At 46.1% G+C, this 6,929-nt stretch overlaps 1 long non-coding RNA gene across 1 annotated transcript; it reads left to right on the top strand.

The window, feature by feature from the left end:
* Positions 1-1,600: 1,600 nt before the first annotated feature.
* Positions 1,601-6,498, top strand: LOC106911729 (uncharacterized). Its single transcript, XR_001416696.2, has 2 exons — positions 1,601-2,210; positions 5,962-6,498. It is a non-coding gene; the product is annotated as an uncharacterized LOC106911729 (long non-coding RNA).
* Positions 6,499-6,929: the final 431 nt, after the last annotated feature.

The following is a 6,929-nucleotide window of genomic DNA, read 5'->3' as shown; positions in this document are numbered from 1 at the left end:
TGTAAACCATATTCAAACATCTATCAAAGCAACATTTATAAACAATTGTATTTTTAAGTATGTTTTTAATACATAGTTCATCATATTTAAATATGCTTAGTGGCTATAACAATAGAATAGGAATGGAATATTCTGATATCGATGTATGAAGAGCATATTACAAAGCACACAGCCGTTCATAGTTTATTTAATACATTATTTAGTAATATCAATACATATTTTATATAACTATACAAACACTAATAAATAATATATATTGGATACATGTTTATATGTATATATACATATAAACATTTATATTATAGCCTAATATAAATTATCTGTCGGCTGTTTTCCAGCTCCAGAGGTTCAGCAGCTGAGATCCATCCGTGCTGCAGTGAATCCGTCTCTCTTTATCTCCCTCTTCTTCCTCACATCGTGTCTTTAGGAAACTTTCAAAACAAAAACAGAAGATTTAGGATGTATCTTACTTTGACAGAGTGAAAGAATTACATATAAACAGTGGTGGAGAAAGTACTCAAAAAATGTACTTAAGTAAAAGTAAAAAAGTACTGGCTTTTAAAAATACTTAAGTATTAAAAGTAAAAGTACTTGCTAAATGCATTATCTAATCACTAATACAATATCAGTAAGTGTACCTGTTGTATTTAATTTTAATACATCAGAAATGTGCCGTTTTAATGAACAATGCCACAGATAAAGCAGCTTTTTATTCTATTTACTCTGTAACATAGCTTAGATTTAGACATGTGATTCTATGCATCGTAATTTCAGGGATGGAAACATCTCCTGTCCTAACCTAGCATGAACTTCACTTTTTGCCACTAGTGGCTTTTATTTTGAAAGAAAACCAACAGAAAGGTGGGGGAGGACATGGAACCGAGGAGCCACGTAGCAGAGTTGTAGTCTAGACCACTGAACCAAATCAAGACCAAGACCAGCACCCTGCGCTACATGACACAAAAACATTAAGTTTTACCTTCAAAATTGCTTCTCAAATTGATCTGAAAGATCCACATTCCCATAAAAACACCTAGATATTAAATACTTAGAGCTGAAATAAATTGAACCAGTATCCATTCAAACTCTTCATTCCGTTTTGCTTTCATCTCTGTGCCACAATCCGCAGAGGTCTCCTGCCATCCCTAAATAGATAACGCCCTGGGTGGTTGCCCATATTACAAATGTCAGAAACCACAACTGGTTGGTAAACTAGCAGCCGTTCGTCCGGCTTTGTAAGGCTGGTGAAGAGAGTTTATTACAAGACAACGTCCCAGAACCGGTGTGGTTGTCTTTGGCCATCCTGATGTGAATACAACCCAAACGTTCCAAGCTGTTGGAGGGATTGATTCATTTCTTGTATTTTGACCATTTCAAATATTGTGTTGCTAGCTCTGAGCTAACCATTTAGTTCGGAACTAAATATTTAGCTAGCCCACTAAATATCAAATGTTTAGCTCGTTAACTAAATTTTAGTTTGAAACTGTAACATTTATAAATGAATAAATAAAATATCACTTTAAAAAATGATTTTTCTTTGACTAAACTACCCAAATTATTGCTGCTAATTTTTGTCCTTTAAGGATGAATAAAGTGAAAGCGTAAGGTCATTTTATTTATGTAGCACATTTCCAGCACTCGGACAATTCAAACATGAATTAACTGTAAACCAAGTTAAGTCAGGTTTCCAGCTGTGAGCTTCTGATGGGTCTAAATGGTGACCTCTGACCCTTCCTGCAGGTAGCAGCCTGATTCCGTCCTTGTTTCCCAGCATGCAGCGGGAAGTGGACCTCTTCTGCACCCAGAGCGGATCAGAACCGGGTGGAACCGGTCCAGCAGTGTGAAGAAGCCTCCGCCCTGCGCCGCTGTGGGTGTCATGACTTACGGCTCTTCATTGCTTCATTGCTGCTGCGTCGCATTAAAGCCGAACCATAACTCAGCGCTGCGGCCTGGCAGGGCGCGGCTAGCAGCAGGTAACCCGCTCTGACAGCTTTCTGATGAGGTCACATGATTGACGGAGCGCCAGCTGCCGCAGCAGCTCGTAAATCTACTGCTGATCAAGCTGCAAGGAATTATGGGAGGCTGGCTGAGCTGCGGAGCGACGAGAGGAATCGGATGGATCCCAGGAGGATCAGGAGGAGACGGGAAGATCGTAGAGACACAGACTGCTCAGCATTCACAGCAAGGTCGGCTACCTGCTGGTGGTACAGGTGAGCAGATGGCTCTGTAGCTCCCCCTGCAGGCAGGTGGAGGACATGATCAGGACGGTGAGCTCCAGATCAGCCCGTTTCCCACAATGACCTCCAAGTTAAAGCAGCAACTCAGCATGAAAATCCAGACAGAGGGGGAAAGGTGAAAGGTCACCAGGCCAGGAGTCGAACCGGTGACGCCTCAGGCCTCCGCCTACGATTCTCTGGTTCTTCTACTCTGATGCCGCTGCCGCCATGTTTTTCTCATGTGAACAAACATATTGATGTTAGTTTAATTCATCAATATGTTATTGATGAATAACATATTAATGGAAACGACGCAGTTAAAAATGATGTTTTATCGACATAAATCGACAAATTTAGCAGAATATCAACAAAGATTTGGGTCATCAGTAATGGAAACGCAGCGTCGAGTTAAAAGGTGCAGCCCGACATGAGAATCTGTTCCTGAAGGTGGCGCTGCTGGGAAAACAGGCGACAAGGCAAAGCAACAAAAAACTGTCCAGTTCCTTTATGAGATTTTATTTTTGGTCAGTTTAAATGGTGTTTGAGAGGCAGAAGCAGGATTTTGTGGGAGCCATTTGGTGAACAGAAATGCTGCTTTGGGTTGGGCTGCAGAATGAATGGAAGTTAATAGAAAGTCCCCACAACACACGAAAACACGAGTCTGTGTGTGTGTGACCTCTGAACACATCGGTGTGTCTGTGGGGGGGTCTGCCCAGGGACCTTTGAGCAACACTGGAAGCGTGCTGTTCACGTGTCGTCTGCATCGCCGTGGCGACTGGGAGCTCGGCCAATCAGGTTGGCCGTCTGCCTGCGGCAGCGCTGACCTCGGCAGGAGGAAGAGGAGGACGAAGGCCGTCCAAGTGGAGGAGAAGGGAGAGGCTTCTGGGCTCTGATTGGCTGCGACAGACGCCATGGTTACATGGACAGGTGAGGGTTCTGCGGATCAGAACCAGACGGTCTGCTGATCCTCTCGCCTCCAAGCTTTCTGCCCGTCATCGAGTCCAACAGGAGAGACAGGGCCCCAGCGGCCATGTTGGATCCAGACCCATCAGTTTGCAGCTGAATCGCCTGCTGGATCCAATCAGTGTCTCGGTTCTTCCACATCCACTAATCAGCGCCAGGCGGCTCCACTGATCCCGCTCTTCCCCTAAACATGAGTTATTTCATGTGAGCGGCTGCAGTTGTTATGGAGAAGCCATAAATCCAGCCTAGTCAAATCACAGACACTTGGAAACACGAGCCTAGTTCATCAGAACCAGAGAAGCTGCTAAACGGACCAGAACCAGTTCAGCAGCAGAAACGTTTAGATTTAACCTGAACTTTCTCCGAGTTAAATGCCATTTTATCTCTTCTGGGGTCAAATCCTGAGGGTCAAAGGTCGCCTTCCATCCCTCCTAAATCAACTGAAGAACTTTAAAATCCACGGAAACCTTTGAGCCTTTTCCAGTTTACATGCCATGTTGTTACAGGAGCTGCAGATTGCTAAAACCGCAGCAGTTAGCATGATGCTACGCTAGTGTAGCGTCATGCTAACTGCATGATGCTACACTAGCGTAGCATCTCAGGTTGAACTCAGTATTATACTGGTCAGGTGTTTGCAGCTCTTCCTTAATGTTGCTATGCAAATTTCTGAGTTTGAATTATTGACTCCAAACTATTGATTATTGAAAAATGACTTAACTCTGCAGTTTGTTTTAACATATTTAACATGTAGTATTCATTTTCCACTATAATTTCTGTTTTTAATATGAATATAACATGAATTTACCAGCAGATGTAAAAATACAGAAAAAATCAGTTTGGATTAACAGAAATGTGAATAAATTAAACTTTAAATTGCAGTAAAAAAAAATCCGTTTAAGAGTCGATGGAAACGTTGGCAGAGTCGAAATGTTTCTGTGGCCGCGGCTCTCCAGTGTCCTGCCTCCTGATTGGACGGCGCGGCTCTCCAGTGTCCTGCCTCCTGATTGGACGGCGCGGCTCTCCAGTGTCCTGCCTCCTGATTGGACGGCGCGGCTCTCCAGTGTCCTGCCTCCTGATTGGACGGCGCGGCTGCTCGGTTTGTCTCAGTGAAGCTGGTGTCACGTGGTTTCCATGGAAATGGTGATGCAGAGGGCCAAAGTGAACATCCGATCAGGTCAGAGGTCAGCATCGGGATCATCAGCGCCCCCTGTGGTGAGGCTGTTGTTAGGATCACTGAACAGATCTGTGATCTGTTCAGCATCCTGAGGCGAGGGGCGCTTCATCAGCACAGACCGAGCGCCTGAAGGACTGAGACTGTCTACTCACCGCTACAGTTAACGCTCTCCGTCACTTACCTGTTGGTTGTCATGGTTACAGGAGGTTAGCGACAGGAGCTGGAGGTGAGATGAACAAGAACCTCTGGTTCTGCTGAAACCCACCAGACTGGATCAGAGATGTAGATGAGTCCAGATCTCGGATCAGATGTAGGATCCAGCTGATTCAGGGAGCTGCCGGTTGTTTGGACCGGTTCTGGTCCTGGGGGACGGAGCGCTGCGCCTCCCGGAGCTGCGCCGTCAGCAGCGCCTCGTTAATCACTTCATCTCTTCATCGTTAGCTCCCCCCTCCCCCGGGGAGCGGCGATGCAGAAACACACGGCTCAGAGTGTGAGGAAGAGGAGGCAGAGGAGGAAGAACAAGGAGGCCCGGCTGCTTGAGCAACCCACCGCCACCCCTCACCCACTTCCTGTAAGCTCTGATTGGCCCAGGAAGTGGGGGAAAGGTCGGGGGGGGGGCGGCCTCCTCTGAGCCGAGGCTCTGATTGAGGCGTGCAGCCGGGGTCAAGAGGTCAAATCCCAGCAGGGTTGGTCAATAGGTGGAGCGAGAGCCAACAGGATGAAGACTGCTGCTGGGCCGTCTCAGTCACTACTGGAACCAGTGGAGTGACAAACTGGACCAGTGGAGTGACAAACTGGACCAGTGGAGTGACAAACTGGAACCAGTGGAGTGACAAACTGGACCAGTGGAGTGACAAACTGGACCAGTGGAGTGACAAACTGGACCAGTGGAGTGACAAACTGGACCAGTGGAGTGACAAACTGGAACCAGTGGAGTGACAAACTGGACCAGTGGAGTGATGTCCATCATGGAAGAACTGAAGTTATTATCTTTGGACCTAAAGAGGAATGCTCTAGAGCTATAGATCTAGAGTCGGCTTCAGTTGTTCCAGCTGTAAACTAGAGATCAGGCTGACCTCTGACCTCTGACCTGACCCTCCAGAGCCACATAAAGCCGGTTCCAAAGTGGGCCTTCTAGCAGCTGCAGAGCATTTCTAGGACCAGAGGATTAAAGTCTCAGACCAGAGAAACTCATGTTTTCATTAAAGATCTGCTGCTGCTGGATCAACCTTCAGACCTCTCAGGTTCTGGTTCAGGTTCTGGTTCTGGTTCTGGTTCAGCATCCAGACCCAGTTTTGTCTTATCTTTTTGCATTTGCTGAGACAAAACGTGACGTTTATTGTTTCTTAATTGGTGACTTTATGATGTTTCTGTGGAACGTTGAATTGCCTTGTTGCTGAAATGTTTTTCACTAATAAACTGGACTGTAGAGCACAATGGTCTAGTCAAAGTCCTGAGTTGATGCTGTGGTTCAGAGTGAAGAGTTGGACAGTTAAAGTCTTTCTGAGCCGTTTCTGGTTTTCGGATACATCTGAACATTGAACACAAAAGACAGAAAAGACAAAATATTTTTCAGAGTTTCTGTTTCTAACTTCATAATAATCCCAGTTGTGACAGGATGATCTGCTGCTGGACCGCACCGACCCGCTGCAGAACATCAGGGCCGGGTTCGAGGTCACCCCGGGGTCAGGAGGTCGCCGTCTGTCCATCACTCGTCTTGCGCAAGTCCAGGACGCCCGTCTCGTCCGTCCCGCTGTGAGGACGTCCGTCTTCCCTCTGGAAGTCGGGCCAGAGGTTGAGAAACAGCAGCTGGGAGGTTCTGGAGGTTCTGCTGATCCGAGGGAGAAAGAGCCGAGTCAGCAGGACGGGGGCCGGGGGGCTGAAACCTGAGACTCGAGATGGACGGATGAATTTACCTCCAGTGCTTCATCAGCCTGGCGGGCTGCCAGCCTCCAGTTGCTCCTCAGGCTGAGCTTCGTTCAGGTTTTATCCAGAAACAGCAACAGGAAAACGTCAGTATGTGAAGACAGCCTGGGGTCAGAGGTCATTCACCTGAACTCTAACCACTTCCTGCCTCATGCTAACAACTTCAGCTAATAAAGTCAATAAAGGATCAAAACATTTGGACACTTTAGGATGAAACAACTGAAGTGCAGATAATCCAAATTTATTTTAACTGTAATTTTTTCCTTTTTTAAGAAACTTTAAATTTTCTGTGTAGATTCTGTTAATAATGTATTTTAGTCATTTTAAGCTTTAAACATCTTTTAGCTCAAAGACACTTTGAGCTGGACGACCGACCACCAGCAGGTGAAAAGTAAGTACACCCTGTCCAGGTTCTGACTCCAGAAAACACCCAGCTGATCTAGACTGGCGTTATTTATAGAAGAGAGAGATGAAGAAAGTAAGTACACCCTGATGTCTGACAGGTTTGCTGGAGGCTCAACCAGAACCAGTGATCTAACTGGGTTAACTGGGATCTTCTGACTGGTTGGAGAGATCTCACCTGTGAGGTCAAAGGTCAGTGAAGTCCAACATGCCGTCCTCTGACTGCTCCTCCCAGATGAAGCTGAACT

This window comes from Poecilia mexicana, unplaced genomic scaffold (genome assembly GCF_051168715.1).
Source record: "Poecilia mexicana isolate PSO_F unplaced genomic scaffold, ASM5116871v1 scaffold_3, whole genome shotgun sequence".
NCBI lineage: Eukaryota > Metazoa > Chordata > Actinopteri > Cyprinodontiformes > Poeciliidae > Poecilia > Poecilia mexicana.
This window is presented reverse-complemented; position numbering and strand designations above follow the sequence as displayed.